The 16878-nt window shown below is 34.0% G+C and overlaps 1 protein-coding gene and 1 pseudogene across 2 annotated transcripts in view; one reads left to right on the top strand and one right to left on the bottom strand.

The window, feature by feature from the left end:
* The window catches only part of PIK3C2G (phosphatidylinositol-4-phosphate 3-kinase catalytic subunit type 2 gamma), a 388390-nt gene that overhangs the window by 206417 nt on the left and 165095 nt on the right, over window positions 1–16878 (top strand). The gene's annotated exons all lie outside the window — the stretch shown is intronic.
* Window positions 419–1068, bottom strand: LOC142873308 (pleckstrin homology domain-containing family A member 3 pseudogene; annotated as a pseudogene).

Here is a 16878-nt window from a genome sequence, read left to right as displayed (position 1 = left end):
ACAACAGTCTATAACTGAGTGGGTTCTTCGTCATCACTGGGAGAGCTGGTGAAGGGTAGACGCTGAGTCTTTTATAGCAGCGGTCCCCAACCTTAATGGCACCAGGAACTGGTTTCGTGGAAGACAATTTTACCATGCATGGAGGGCTGTGGGCTGTGGGTTGTGGTGGGGGATGGGGACAGGCAGAGCTCAGGCTGTAAATAGGCTCCTTGCCCCACCAGCCGGTCACCTCCTGCTTTGCGTCCCCTCTCCCGCCACCCCCATTTCCAGAGTTTCCTGTAAGATGATTTTCCTTGAATGTGGTGCAAGGACAGCAGAGCTCTGCAGCCTGGTCCCAAACAGGCCATGGACCGATACTGGTCTTTGGCCCAGGGGTTGGGGACTGCAGATGTATATTAATAGAGTGGCTACTCCTCCCTCAAGTGCAAGAACCAAGGTGACTGACAAAATTCTTCACCATTTGAACAGGGGAATGTGCCACAGGAGAAACTAAGAGATCTGGATGGGGCAGTTGAAACATCTCAGGGTTGGCATTGGCTGTGTTCACACATTCCTCAAGCTCTGTGATAATGTATCACATGTGTCGTTAAGCAGAGAACAGGCTTCATTTATGTTCTCTGTGCTGGGAGGCCAGTGATTCTCATCATGGTGATCAAATTCCTGTCATATAAACTTGAGGCATTCGGAGGTCACGATCGTGGAGAAGTGCAGACATTTCAGTTTTCAGAGACTCACTGGTTTCATTTATTTCTTTTTCTTTTTTAGTCCTCAAATCAGTAAAACATGCTTTGGAACTAGCTCCCCAGAGCAACCAGCCACCTCTTGTCTTTCAACTGCATTCACTGCCTTTGTGTAGAAGTGCTACCCTCCTGGAATGATTAATTCCATTCTCGTGTGGCCTGCCACCTGGACTTTAATTTCACAAACTGCTGTCTTTGTACTTCCTTTGCTCCATTTGCAAGCATCATCCTGTCAATCGTAGTACAATAGGATTCCATTATCTAGAACAAACCGACAAGGCTGCCAACCTGTGAGATAGTTGGTGCTCCAGAGCCCCATACCAGGCATCCTCCTAGCCCAGCGCTGACCACAGTGCTGGGGTAGGTGCAGATCCTGTAATTTTTTACTTTCAATTATTATGGGTACAAAATAGTTTTGTGTATTTACGAGGTGCATGTGATGTTTTGATACAGGCATATGATATATGATGATTTAATCAGGGAAATTGGGATATCCAGCGCCTCAAGAATTTATTTCTTTGTGTTAAGAGCATTTCACTTCTTTTTCTTATTTTAAAATATACAATACATTATTGTTAACTATAGTCACCCTGTTGTGCTACTGAATACTAGATTTTATTCACTTTAACTGTTGGATGGAGATTTTTCTTGCCTTTCTTCCAATTCAAATTTCTATTTCATTCATGTACAATTAATGTAGTTACAAGAGAAAGACAGTTACTTTCTTGTTCCTTGTCTGGAGAACTTCATATGTGTTGCTTTTCTTGCAACATAACCCAGATTTGGATATTTCAATCAAATCCTTGTCACATTTAATAACTTAGAATTCTCATAGTTGTTGTGGTATGTACGATTCATTTTTGACCAATGAAGAATGAGCAGTTTGCACAAATAGCAACTTGTCTTCAGAGTTGACAATCTGCCCGACACACTAACCACACTTGACAGAATGTCAAGTAATTGGTGTATCTTGCTTGAGTTTAGTCATCTGAAGTTGTTAAAGGGAGGAATCCTACTGTACATGACACATTTCTTTCTAAATTGGGCAATGTGCACATGTTTCTGAGAGAGTGGTAAATGTCATTAATTTACCAAAATGGCGGAACTTCCACTGTTTCCTTCTTCCAAGTAAAATTTGGCATCATTTTCTAAGAGGCTGCTGCTCAGTAAACTGTTGACATAAACCAATAGATGGCACTGAAAATCTCACAAGGCAATCTTGAGCTTCAGTTTCTGGATGTTGTAGGCATGATTGCCCAAGTAGCCTGGTAGAGTTCAGTGAACAGAGACAGGGCAGTGCCCAGGAAGCATATTGAGGAAAGAGTATTATGTGAGTCATCCCTTCTTTCATTCATCTATTTATTCATCAAGTCTTTATTGAGTGCCTATTATGCACATACTTTATAGCTCTTTTGTGGAGGGATGGAAAATATGGACAAATGTATGTAATAAACATGGGTTAAGCAATATGGTTTTTTAAAGACTTCTAGCTATTTCAGGCAGTTACCACAGATGCTGGTGTCAATAAGTTAATTTTAAACATTTAATTTAATGATTTTTGAGTCCTCTTTGGACTATAAACTCAAATTCAGTGTATTTATTCACAACTGTTTATTCTTATATATAGTTGTGCTAGGTGTCTAGAGAATCTCTTTCCAGGATCAAGGAATTTTAGGAACTAAATTGGTGACCTGATGGAATATTTTGTTATCCTTTCTCTACTATAAAGAATGGAATTCTAAGGTTTATCCACTCTACTATGGCCCTGACTTGGAAAGTCTTACAATAAATTCTAATCATCTAACTTTCTGCGTTCCATACTCTTCCTTGTCCTCATGATATTGTCTTATAGTAGACAACTATAGTTAACTCTAGATAATGTACTAGTCGCCTCAAATATTATTTTATTTTAATTGAGATAATAGTTCTGTTGTCTCCATTTTTCAGATGAAAAAAATTAATGCTCAGAGAAGCTAGGTATACAAAGCTCTTAAGGAGAAGAGCCAAAATTTATTCTATGTACTATACATTATGACTCATCAATCCACTTAAATATTATGAAAGCCATAACAATAACAATAAAAGACAGAATGATATAATAGTAAGAGAATAGGATGGAGAAAAATATGCTTGAGTGGAAATTGTAACTCAAGCTTCTACTAGCTGTGTGGTCTTGGAAAAATTACTTAACCTCTCTGATCAATTTCATGATCCATAAGGTAATTATAATTATTCTTAACAGTTATTGTTGAAATTAATTTATATTTTTATAAATTATGTATCTTTAGTACATCCAAAGAATAAATGCTGAGAGTCAATTATAAATAAATATAATTTATTTAACTATATGGTAAAATATATAAAGATGTATATGTTACCTCTATGTTATGTATCTTTAGTACATCCAAAAAATACATTTTGTGAATCATTTAGAAAGGATAAAAAGTATCACCAAAGTTCCAGTCCTCAAAGTTATGTCACAAATTAATAATAATGTGAAATTCAGACCTTGAATTCCTGATATTCTACCATGGCTTCTACCATGGCTCTTTGTTTGCCTTATCCTAAGTGTAAATTTATGATTAAAGTTTAATAGTAGAGCTTGAAATGGATAAAAGTGTTAGTAGAAAAATCACTGTATAAACAGACTAGATTACAGACCTGTTGAGAAAAGTAACTTGAAACACTTTAAGTGTCAGAACAAATTGGGAATATGTGTGTTATCTATTGTCAGAGAAATTTAACAGACAGAAATCTAGCAATGTTCACAGATTTCCTGTTGGTACATGTTTTTACATTTCAACAGCCAACATCTATCTCACATCAATCATCTGCCTGTTTACTCAATGCAGAACAAGAAAGTATGAATAAAAATTTTCATTAATGTTTTTGGTTCTTTTAAAGGGTTATAACTGTGAACTACAAATGCAAAATTGTACTCACTCAAAGACTGGGGAACTTAAAAGGCAAAGAACTTGAAGAACTCTTTACAAAAGCAAAAGAGTAGATCACTAAAGTTGCTCAACCATGCTAAGAAAGCCTTGTAACAAAGACTATCTGATAAATGTAGTAAATCATTGAAACATCTAATACAATGAGGAAGAAAACATGATTGGTACTTATCTTGGTCTTTCCATTATTTAGTCATAATTTTAAATCTGAATGATTTCTTCATTTGGTCTAAAGTGTTTATAATAAACCTTATTACTGAGCATGTGACTACCGTGAGATACTCTGTTCTCAAAGTATAACAATGTCATTTATCCAGGTTTTACTTTCAGGGTCATAGCTAGTGATGTCTTCCAGTTTGACAGTTGGTTAATGAAAAGGGGGGATTGAATGTTTCTCCTTTCTCTTTTCTTTGCCCAGGATTCGACTGTCCTTAAGAAGTTATTTGTTATTTCTGTAAATACATTAAAGTTAGGTTTAATTGGTGCTTTAACCTCTGCATGACACTGTACCCAACATTTTTGATATTATATCTTGAAGCAACTGGTGATTTCAGCTAGGATACATCAAACTTGTAGGACCAAACTTTTTGGGGGAAATTTACTTAAAATTTCTGAATCTCCAACTCCTCATTTGCAAGAGAATGATAATAATAATAATACCTACCCAAAGTACCTATCATTGCATTAACTCAAAATTATTCATGAAACAGTGCCTCCCTATCTACCTCCACTAAACCCTTAGCTCAGGACATTATGATTTCCTTACTGGTAGTACTACTGTTTACTACTTTCCCAATTCAAATCTCCATTCATACCACTTCATCTTCCATATCACTTAAAGCTAAACAATGATTCTGTAATGTCTATGGTACAGAGATCAAATTCATTAATCCTGCTGTATGTATAGTGACTCACAGGATAAATTTAATTATGTTATTAACTGGTTTCAAAGCAACCAGTTTGTTTTTAATGCATGAAAGTGTGGTCTTAGATGATAGGGTAATAGCCAATAGTTTAGTGTCTACTTCACTGTACCAGGATACAAATCTGGTTCTATTATTTACTAAGTGTCTGACTTTATGCAAGATACTTAATTTTTATAATCCATTTTTCTCAGGCATTAAAAATTAGAATAATAATAACATTTAGTTGCAGAGGATTGTTCTGAGAATTAATGTAGTATGGGACTGTAGAGTTGGACAGCAGTGTGATACAGAGAATCCAACCAGGAGTGAGGCAGGATATCTTTGCAAGAGCTGTGCAACTTGTGATCCTATCCCACAGGAAGAACTTACCAACTAAACAAATATTTATTGAGCACCTTCTATAACTTTGGACATGTCGTAGCCTTCAGAGATACAGTAGTGAACAAAAGAGATAAAAAATCCCAGTATTCATAGATGACATTTTGTATTTCTGTGATATCAGTTGTAATATCTCCTTCTTCATTTCTGACGGATCTTATTTGGGTCCTTTCTGTACTGTTCCTGGTTAACCTAGCAAGAGGTCTATCAATTTTGTTTATCTTTTCAAAGAACCAATATTTTGTTTTATTGATCATTTCTATTGGTTTTTTTTTCTTTTTGTTTTCCATTTCATTTAGTTCTGCTCTGACTTTAGTTATTTCTTCTCTTCTGTTGGCTTTTGATTTGATTGCTCTTCCTTTTCTAGCTCCTTGAGACATGTCATTAGATTGTTAATTTGTGACTTCTGTCTTTTTGATGTAGGCATTTAAGGGTATGAATTTTCCCCTTAGGATTGCTTTTGCTGAATCCCATAGATTTGGTAGCTTGTGTCCACTTTCTCACTCAGCCCAAGGAATATTTTGATTTCCATCTTAATTTCATTATTGGCCCAGTAATTGTTCAGCAGTGGGTTGTTTAATTTCCATGACTTTGTGTAGAATTGAGTGTTTCTCTTGGAGCTGATTACTAGTTTTATTTCCTTGTGAATACTATGAAAATCTCTATGCACATAAACTTAAAAACATAAAAGAAATGGACAAATTCCTAGAAACACATAACCTCCCAATACTAATTAGGGAAAAAATAGAACTTCTGAATAGACCAATAATGAGCAATGGGATTGAAGCAGTGATAAAAAATCTTGGAACAACAACAACAAAAAGCTCCAGGCCAGATGGATTCACAGCTGAATTTTACCAGACCTACAAATAAGAGCTGATACCCATACTGCAGAAATTATTCCATAACATCAAAAAGGAGGGAATCCTCCCCAACTTATTCTACAAAGTCAGTATTACCTTAATACCAAAGCCAGGAAAGGACACAACAAAAAAACTAAACAACAGACCAATATCCATTATGAATATAGATGCAAAAATCCTCAGTAAAATATTATCAAACTGAATTCAATAGCACATCAAAACAGTAATCCACAATGACCAAGTGAGCTTCATCCCAGGAATGCAGACATGGTTCAGCATATGTAAATCTATAAATGTGATTAAACACATAAATAGAAGCAAAAGCAAAGATCATATGATAATCTCAAAAGATGTAGAAAAAGAATTTGAAAAAATTCAGCACCCTTTCATGATTGAAAAACCACAACAAACTAGGTATAGAGGAATATATCTAAAGATTATACAAACCATGTAAGACAAACCCACAGCCAACATTATCCTGAATGGGGAAAACTTGAAAGCATTCCCGATAAGAACTGGAACAAGACAAGTGTGCCCACTGTCACAACCACTATTCAACATAGTGCTAGAAGTCCTAGCCAGAGCAATCAGGTAGGAGACAGAAAGAAAGGGCATCCAAATCGCAAAAGAGGAGGTCAAACTATTGCTTTTGGCTGACAGTATGATTTTTTATTTAGACAACCCCAAAGATGCCACCAAGAGACTCCTAGAATTGATAAATAAATTCAAAAAAGTCTCCAGTTACAAAATCAATGTACACAAACCAGTAGCATTCTATTCAGTACCATTCAAAATAGCTACAAAGAAAACAAAATACCTAGAAATAATACTTGACCAAGGAAGGAGGTTAACGATTTCTACAGAAAGAGCTATGAAACACTGAGGAAAGAATTTGCAGACAACACAAGCAAATGGAAAATCATATCATGCTCATGGATCATTAGAATCAACATTGTTAAAATGTTCATATTACCCAAAGTGATTTACATATTTAATGCAATCCCCATCAAAAACCAATGCCATATTTCATAAATCTAGAAAAAATAATTCTATGCTTCATTTGGAGCCAAGAAAGAGCCTGAATAGCCAAAGTGATCTTAAGAAAAAAAAAAAAAAAAAAAAAAAAAACAAATCTGGAGTCATAACATTACCAGACTTCAAACTATGCTATAAGGCTATAGTAACCAAAACAGCAATGATATTGGCACAAAAATAGAGACATTGACCAATAGACAGAACAGAGTACCCAGATATAAAACCATCCACATACAGCCAATGGATCTTTGACAAAACAGACAATTTACACTGGGGAAAAGAAGCCCTATTCAATAAATGGTGCTGGGAAAATTCGATAGCCACATGCGGAAGAATGAAGCAGGATCCATATCTCTCATCATTCACAAAAATTAATTCAAGATGAATAAAAGACTTTGATTTAAGGCATAAAGCCATAATAATTCTAGAAGGAATTGTTGGAAAAACTCTTCTAGATATTGGCCTAGGCAAGGAATTTATGAAGACCCCAATGGCAATCACAGCAACAACAAAAATAAATTAAGTAACTTAAAAACTTCTGCACAGCTAAGGAAATAATAAACATAGCAAATAGACAACCTACAGAATGGGATAAACTATTTGCAAGCTATACATCTGATAAAGTGCTAATAACCAGAATCTACAAAGAATTCAAGCAAATCAACAAGAAAAAAACAACCCCATTAAGAAGTGGAAAAAAGACATGAACAGAAGTTTTTCAACAGAAGATAAACAAATGGCCAATAAATGTATGAAAAAATGCTCAACATCACTAATTATCAGGGAAATGTAAATTAGAGCCACAATGAGATGTCACCTTATCCCAGTTAATATGGCTTTTATTAAAAAGTCCAAAACAGTAGATGCTGGCATGGATGCAGAGAGAAAAGAATGCTTATACACTGTTGATTGGACTACTTATTAGTCCAGTCTCTATGGAAAACAGTATGGAATTTCCTTAAAGAACTACAAGTAACCTACCATTTGATCCAGCAATCCCACTACTGGGTACTTACCCAAAGGAAAAGAAGTCATTTTATTGAAAAGACACCTGCACATGAATGTTTATTACAGCACAATTCATAATTACAACAATGTGGAGTCAACCTGAGTGCCCATCAATTCATGAGTGGATTAACAAAATTTGATATATGTAGACCATGGAGTACTCACTCAGCCATGAAGAAGGATGAATTAATGCCTTTTGCAACAATTTGGGTGGAACTAGAGAGCATTATCCTAAGTGAAGTATCTCAAGAGTGGAAAAACAAACACTACATGTACTCACTATTAAACTGGAACTAACCAATGAGCACACATGTGCACAGAGGGAAGTAAAACTCAGTGGAAACCTAGGAGAGGGGAGGTGCAAAAACCTACTTAATGGGTACAATGAATACTATTTGGGTGATGGGCACACTTATAGTTCTGACTCTAGTATTACAAAAGCAATCCATGTAACCAGAAATTTGTACCCACTTAATATTTTGAAATAAAAAGAAGAAAAAAATCTATTAAAGTTTTCCACACATACAAAAAAAGAAAAAATATCTTTTTAAATATACTGATAAGAAAAATGGAATCGAGAAGGCATCATTAACGAGAGAAATAAATAATAATAAATAAATAAAAAATAAAGTGGGAGAATTTCTGGTGTAAAGTCCTTGAGTAATGATAGAACTTGAAATCCATAACAGAGAGTAAGGGAGAAAATGAAGAGTAGATGGGAACAGGCAGGTGGGTACTTGTGGTTGGTAATTCCTTATGGAGTGAGAGAAACAAGGTCATCTTTTGATGACTGTCCAGCCCTGTTTATTTTCTGTATGCAACAAACTCAAAATCATTTACAGTAATAGGGAAGTTTGAGATTTTCCAATGAGACAACAAAGGACGAATCAGTGAAGCAGATAATAAAGATAAAATAAAGGTATGAGAACACTATGCCAAAGACAAAAGTATATCCAGGACACACAGATGCCAAGTTCAGCAATGTGGATCATTCTTCTTAAACCCCTGATTTAACTGTTCTTTAAGCTTCATTTTATTTTAATCTCCTACTTCTATCTGTGCATTTTATTATTCAAATGAAGCTATAACAATGTGAAACTTTAAAAATAAAATTTTAATTCAGTAGTGGGACTGAATACCAGTTTCCATTAAGGAGATTAAAAAAATTAACCAAGTATTAGCAGCACTTAAGATTTGGACTATAGTAGTTTAAAAACATCAAATTAGAATATAATGTAGTACAATATATTTTGTATAATATTATACATAAATGAAAGATATATTAAAATGAATGGTCATTATTGCTTTGCTTTAATGGACAGTATAACCCCAAAACAATGATAAATAACTGTGTTCATCTCACTCAGAGACATTTAATGATACTCACTGAGTGTGGAATAGTGTACAATATGCATTGGACCAATATTACAAAACATAAGTATTATTGCCTGCCCTCAAAAAGTTTACTTTCTCTCTTAGAAAAATAAGAAAAAATATAAACAAGTGATTAAATCTGGAACAATGAAAGAATATTCATAAAGTAACATTATAATAATGGCAAGATAATTACAATAATCCTCAAAGGAAGAAAAATAAAAATGTCTTAAGAGTTAGGTGAGATCAGTTGAGGTGAATTCTTGGAAGAGTTTTGAGATAGCATTTTAAGGAGATGATGGACAAGGGTAAGCTAAGAAGATTCCAAGGACAGACTCATAAAGAGACAGAAAGGCAGGAGAGGAATAGCCATATTAAGTTTCTGAAACAGGGTTCATTGTGGGAATGAACAAAAGAATACCAAGTTATAACATTATAATTCTTCAAATATTACTGACAACATTCATAATTGATTAAACTATTTAGGAGTACCTGTTTTAAAATGATAAGAAAAGTTATTCATCATTTTTGCCTGCTATATTCAAATAGATTTCAATTAGATGGGAATTATGCAGGCTACAGTTCTTCTGTATGATCAATATCCTAGTTTTTATTCCGGAATGACTACCTGGAACCTAAACTGATCTTACAAATTCAGAAATAGAATTAGTATTCAGAAACCAAAAGGGTACCTGTCTTGCCTATAGTAATGTTTGGGTGTGTGTTTGTGCGCGCGAGTGTGTATGTGTACATAATTTTTTTCATAAGTAAAAAAAGGAAATGTATGCAAATGTATATATATTTTTTACTTTTGTTCAATGTTATATGAATGTATTGTACTTTTATTTCACATGAAATTATGGCTTGGAAAAAGGTTTTGCTCATTTCACAAAACATAGAAAATGACGAAAAAACATTTATTTTGTTGTATCCTTGTTTATAGAAACTTCCCAAAAATACAATGTCTATTCTTTTATTTCTGTAATCATTGGAAAATTCTTATATAGGTAACAGTGGAAATGCTATTGTTAAAAGTTGGAATTTTGGTTAAAAAACAAAGAAAAGAGCAAAACGAGCAGAATGAACAGAAAATTATTTTATGGCAAAGTGATACTATGATTATAAGAAGAAAATGGAGAATTGGTAAATCAAAAAGTATAACTACTAAAGTCTATCCCTGATCTCTTATCATTTAATATTTCTGATAATTGTTTTCCATGCCACCTCTAATCATTTAAACATAAGAAATATCTAAGGATTTCCTTAAAATAGATGGCAAAGTTTTTATAGGAAGCATTTCAAGGTATAATGATCTTCTCCTTGACACCTAAGAGCTATTCACACAGTTGCCACTTCAGCATTCCCTGCTTATAGAGCAGCATATAACTATGCAAATATTCACTCCAGTCCTGACTCCCACTCAGAACTCTCAAGTGTATTGAGTGCATTGCATTTGATAGGAAACAAATATTGGCTTTCTTCTTGTTCATCAGAGAGTGCCAAAGCACTATTGCTCTTACAAAATGAATGCATAAATGAATCAATGAATATAAAAGCTCTCATTCCAATAAAATCTGTACACATATTCTCCTCCAAACACATTACGAGTCATCTTTCCTCTGTGACATCATGTTTGACATCCAATCCCTCCCCCTGGAAGGACCACCCCTCTCTTTACCTGCTGACTCACACATATTTCAGTAATGCCAGCACCAGTATGAAGTCTTACTTGAATAACTTCAATCTCGAGAATTGTCGACTCCGCTAAAACGCTATGTCACATTTTGTCCTTATCAGTCATTAGGTATTTATGCTTTTAGTCTCATATGTATATTTGGATCTTATGAATTTTCACACTTACCCTAATACATTTGGCAAATACTCGTCAGTATTTTTATTGAGTTGGGGTTGTAAAATAAGGCAGATCACAAAAGAGGTGATGATTCTGACATTTCTTAGCTATATACTCTTAAATTCCTGAACTTCAGTTTCCACAGTGCATAGGAATAAGGATAATAATGACTACCTCCTATATATAATAATTATTCAATAAATAGTTACATAGTAACTTAAGAAATTAGTTTCTTACTGAAAATAGTTGATATACAACATTTTGATTTATTAAAAATTCTTTAATCAATCTGCTGTTGTTTATGCTGGTGACAATGCCAAATGTGACAATCTTAACTATTTTTTCTTTCATTCTTTTCCTTTAGTGTACTTGAACTGATTTGAACTTTTATTCAACACAACCTGGATGTTTTTATTTATTCCTTTCATTAAAAATATTTCTCTAAGTCCACCTGTTTCAGGCCAAAATCCAAAGAAACCATTCAGGTTATGTTCTAAATTTAATATGTTCATAAGCATTGTCTAGCACCACTGATGTCTTTTTATGATTTTTGTATAATTAGGAGAAAAAGTAACCTCATTCATAATAAAAATTACGTGATAATGCCAAAAAATACTTCCAAATAATATTAATGAAACAGAATAGAAAGTCCAGAAATACACCCAATTATCTTTTAGAATTTAGATATTTGTTAAAAAAGAAAGAATTTCAAATCAGTGGAGAAAAGATAAAAGATAATTTAACAAATAGCATTTAATAGCCAGCCAAGAAAAAAAAGCTGGATTCACACTAGCTATATATAAACAAATAGCATTTAATAGCCAGCCAAGAAAAAAAAGCTGGATTCACACTAGCTATATACTAAATATACACAATATACTAAAATAAATTCCAAATATATCAAAGATTTACAAGAGAGAGAGAGAAAAAACGAGACAAAGAAAAAAAATGAAAGTATTAGAAGAAAAATTTTAGTTGTGAATTTTTTTATATTTAGGAAAAGGCTTTTTAAATAAATCAAAGTGTTACATATCAAATCCTTTCAGTGGTAAGAAACTAACTTCTAAAGTTAATATGTAACCTCTAAAAATTCATAGAAAATTATTGAAGGATATAGATAATTACTCAAAAGTATATACTGTATATGGTTCTTACACACATAAATTGGTGCTCAACTTGAGCCATAAAATACAATCATATACCACTTTCACCTTTTGGATTGGCAACAATAAAAACATTTGGTGGCAGATTTCTGATAAACATATAGGGAAATAGATTCTCAAATTGCAGATGGAAGTTTAGTTGTTATAATTATGTAGGTTTATTTATCAAATATCTTTCACAATTTTAAATGTACTTAGTTTTACAAAGAAAATTTGATTTTAAGTACATATTACATATATACTAGGACATGTGCAAAATGATGTATGAATGATAATATTCATGGTAGTTTCAGCTGTAGAAAAAAACATCAATAGAGACCAGGTAAGGAGGCTTTGTTACACTTATACAAATAAAATTCTATGTATTTTAGAAAGCACTCTACATACTGATTTTAAATTATCCCAAGATGTGTCATTACATTTCAAAAGCAGCATGCAGTCTGTGTGTATAATATACTGCTATTCATGTAAAAATGAGAAAAAATATATTTATTTACTTACCTTTGATTGCAATTGCATGGAAAATCTCTGTAGGGATAGAAAAGAAACTAAGAGCAGTGGTTTTTTTAAAGAGGGCAAAATAGGTGCATGAAAAGGATGATGGGAGACTTAATTTTTACTGTAGTTTCATTTGCATCTTTTGGATTTTGTAACCTAGATACATTGCCTATTTAGAAAAGTAGATAATTTTTGAAAACCCTATAATTAGCCATGTTTTGAGAACAACAGCAATAGACAGCATGATCTTCTCATATCTTTTTTATATAAACACAGAATTTAGACACTGTCAGTATCTGCCACTTAATTATTTTAATCACATGGAAGGGAATAAACTCTAAGAGAGCTTGCCAGATGTCTTCTGTTTGCCTCTTGAGACCCACTGCTTCCTTCTTCCTGTCCCAGCGCTGGAGCTCACATGCATGGACAGCATCCAGGGTCTCTCTTGCCTCTGGCTTCTGGTTGGATACAGCCAATTGGCAGACCCAGCAGATAACAGAGAAAGAAGAGGGTGAAGTCAGGGTGTATATTCTCTGCCTCCCTATCTGCAAGGCTCCCCTTCAGTTGGCTGTAGTATTGTCTTCATTTCTTCTTTCATGGCCACTGACTTTCTCCTGAGATCCAATAATTGCTCCCACACTTCAGGCCCAAGAGTGTTAACAATTCCACTGTTACCAGCCCCAACTTACTGCCTATACATTGTGATTTCCCTCCACCCCACCCGCAAACTTTTTTTTTAATAATCTCATTACAATTTCTTCAAATTATTGGAATGATCATTGTTTTCTGTCTAGACTCTTGACTGTTAAAGTCAAGGAACTAACTTTTGGTGTTGTTGTTTTGTTGTAATTAATGTAGTAATGAATAAAAGTGAATATTTAATTATTGACATGAATCATGTACAGAGACACAGTTATGGGGTTTTATGCTGATTTCAAAAGAATATGTGTGTCAAAATAGAGTCTGTATTCAAAATGACAGGTACTCTATTTAGTCTACTGGTTTCAAAGGCCTGATTCCTTTCATCTTTTTCTTTTTTTGTGTTCGATTGCTAAGAATTTTACTGTTTAATAGCATACTCATTATAAGATAGAGAGTAGAAAAGAGTTCAATGAAATTTATTTATTTAGAAGGAATGAAAAATATATTGCTAGCTCCTTGTAGGTAAAGATCTTATACTTCAGTTTCTTCCCACTGCTCCGTGTTAATTTACCTTTGTTCATAGGTTGAGTATATATATATTATATACTGTATTCTTAAAGTAAGCTAGAGAAAAGAAAGTGTTATTAAGAAAATCATAAGAAAAAGAAAATATGTTTATTATTCATTAAGTGGAAGTGGAACTTCATAAAGATGTTCATCCTCATCCTCTTCATGGCTGAGGAGGAGGAGGGATTGGCCTTGCTGTCTCAGGAGTGGCAGAGGTGGAATAAAATCTATGTATGAGTGGGCCCATGCAGTTCTAATCTGTATTGTTCAAATGTCAACTGCATATATGCCATAATTTGTTTATTTGTCCTTCTGTCCATATATATTTAAACTGTTTTCATTCCTTGGCTATGGAAATAATGCTGTGATGAACTTGGAAGTGTAGATATCTCTACAAGAGGCTGATTCCATTTCTTTTGGGTATATTACCAAAAAGAGGGATTGCTCGATTATATGATAATTCTATTTTTAATTTTTTGAGGAACCTCTGTACTGTTTCCCATAATGGCTGTATCAATTTACATTCCCACCAACAATGTATAACAGTTTCCTTTTCTCCACACCCCCTTGTCAACACTGTTATCAGATCTCTTTTTGATATGAACCATCTTAACAATTGTGAGGTGATACGTCATTATGGTTCTGATTTTCAACTATCTGATAATTAGTGATTTTGAGCTTCTTTTTATATACTTGTTGGGCATTCTATGTCTTCTTTGGAGAAATGTCTATTCAAATCCTTTGCTATTTTTTAATCAGGTTGTTTTCTTGCTATTACATTGTTTGAGTTCCTTAAATATTTTGACCATTGATCCCTTGTCAGATATATGGTTTGCAAATATTTTCTCCCAATCTGTAGGTTGCCATTTCATTTTGTTGATTGCTTTGCTGTGGAGAAGCTTTTTGGTTTAATGTAGTACCACATGTGTATTGTTGCTTTTGCTTCCAGAGCTTTCTGTGTGATATCTAAAAAATCGTTGCCAAAGCCAATGTCATGGAGCTTTTCCCCTGTGTTTTCTTCTAGGATGTTTACAGTTTCAGGTCTTTTGCTTAGGTCTTTAGTCTATTTTGAGTCGAGTTTTGTGTATGGTACAAGATAAGGGTGCAATTTCATTCTTTTGTAGGTGCATATCCAGTTTTGAAGGGAGTAGCCTTTTCCCCATTGTGTCTTCTTATTGCCCTTGTTGAAAGTGAATTGACTGTATATGCTTAGGTTTACCTCTGGGCTCACAATTCTGTTCCATAGGTCTGTGTGTCTGTGCCTGTTTTTATGACAGTGATATACTTTTTTTATTATTATAGATTTGTATGCATACAACTATTGAATGAATATATACCTCTGAGAGCTGTTCAATAATGCTTTTCTTCTTAGAACTATATGGTGAAAAGGTTTAGTGATCTGTGCTTTTCATAATTAACTTGCAGGTTCTGAGTAGAAGGATAAGCTTCAGGTTCAACATAAACATTAAATGGAGCACTCTCATCTTGAGGTTACTCCTAATACTAAGCACATTGGAAAGTGCCTTAGAAATTCTCTTACAGGTGTCGATTCTGAATAGCAATTTTGAGGCAACAAAAAGAGACACTTTCAGAGCTTTGGTTTTTTTTTTTCTTTTTAATTAAAAAAGAGAGAGAAAATAATTTGCTATTGAAATGATTTGTGCAAGTGAACACAGCTCAATTAGCTTTAAAATGTAAATTTTAATTAGTGTTCTGACTCAGTGCCCAATTTGAATGTTGTCAGTTGTCTGTGGTTTAGAATAGTCCATGCCAAGGTTTACTTCTGTTTGTTAGGAAGAACAAAGAGTTGGCTTAACTTCACCCCCACGGCTTAGCAAATTATTAACGTAAAGCTTCTTGTGGTTTTAAGTGCCACACTAATATCATTGCATACCTATGTGAAACATTTCCTCTTCTCAAAACAGAGCTTTCCTACTAATTTCTTCTACCAAATAGAAATTAGTTATATTCATTTATTTGTTCCTTTAGTTAATTCAGCAAATATTTAATGAATGTTTACTATATGTTGAGAACCGTCCCATGTGCTGGAGATGCAGCAGTAAAAAAAAATTTAAAAACACCTACATTCTAGTAGAAGAAACAAGCAAGAAGCAAATAAAAAAATAAGGGGTATAAAATGTTCTCTTGTGATAAATAAAAACAAGGAACTATGTTGGGAGGAGGCAGATAGATAAGTTTTAGATAAGGCATCCAGGGAAGACATTTGAGTAAAAATATTTGAAGGAGCCAGCTGGGAAGATGTTGAGTGAAGAGCCTCTCTCATGCTGAGAAAGAGTGAGTACAAAGGTATCAAAGTGCAGGAAGCATGTTAGGGCAAGTGTGAGAAGCCAGTCTGGTCAGGTTAGGCCTAAGCAGGGAGAGGAAATAGGTCATGCACCCTGGGCCTTCTAGTTTTTGGAAGGTGACTAAGTATCCGAATAAGAATGGAATCCATTAACAGGATCCCTTTGCTGGCTGTTTTGAGAACAGAATTAAGGAGGCAAGGAAGAAAGCAGAAAAGTTGCATGTTCTTAACAGGTTATTCCAATAATCAGGTGAGAAATTATATTCAATTAGACCAAGGGGGTAGCCATGATGTAGTAAGATTCTAATTTTGAATTTTAGAATTCAGAAAATTTTATAATTTTCTATTCTACATTTTAAGGTAGAGCTGGCAGAATTTACTGGTGAATTGGACATGAGGAATATTCAGTATCTAAATCTGCATAACAACTGCCCCCAAATTTTACTGACTTAAAAAACAGACACTTCTTATCTCATTGTTCCTGTGGGTTAGGAATTTAGGCATAGCTCCGCTGGATCCTCTGCTTCAGGGTTTCTATCTCAAGAGGCTATAATCAAGATGTCACCTTGGGGTCCA

This window comes from Microcebus murinus, chromosome 10 (assembly GCF_040939455.1).
Source record: "Microcebus murinus isolate Inina chromosome 10, M.murinus_Inina_mat1.0, whole genome shotgun sequence".
In the NCBI taxonomy this organism is placed as follows: Eukaryota; Metazoa; Chordata; class Mammalia; order Primates; family Cheirogaleidae; genus Microcebus; species Microcebus murinus.
The sequence above is the reverse complement of the archived record's forward strand: the minus strand, read 5'-3'. Positions and strand labels throughout refer to the sequence as shown.